At 59.6% G+C, this 228-nt stretch overlaps 1 protein-coding gene across 1 annotated transcript in view; it reads left to right on the forward strand.

The window, feature by feature from the left end:
• LOC119586824 overlaps positions 1 to 228 on the forward strand; it is a gene marked incomplete in the record, with an annotated part of 127,989 nt that overhangs the window by 646 nt on the left and 127,115 nt on the right.

Below are 228 nucleotides of genomic sequence, written 5' to 3' on the forward strand. Positions count from 1 at the left end.
TCGTGTTCGTGAGAGTGTGTGGTTCCCGAACTGGGTCCGTGGCATCCTGTGGGGGGGAGGGGTATGAACAGTGCCCAGGGGGAAAGGCGCGTCCTTCCTTCGCCAAGCAGGACGATAGGCCGAGTCGGGAGTTCATCAGGCAGGAGTAGAAGTGGGGGGGGGGGGCGTTAGACTTCTGCTGGAGGATATGCTCGGGAGTGGATCGAAAATGAGGGGAATGAGGGATAA

The sequence above is a fragment of the Penaeus monodon genome, chromosome 22 (genome assembly GCF_015228065.2).
Source record: "Penaeus monodon isolate SGIC_2016 chromosome 22, NSTDA_Pmon_1, whole genome shotgun sequence".
NCBI lineage: Eukaryota > Metazoa > Arthropoda > Malacostraca > Decapoda > Penaeidae > Penaeus > Penaeus monodon.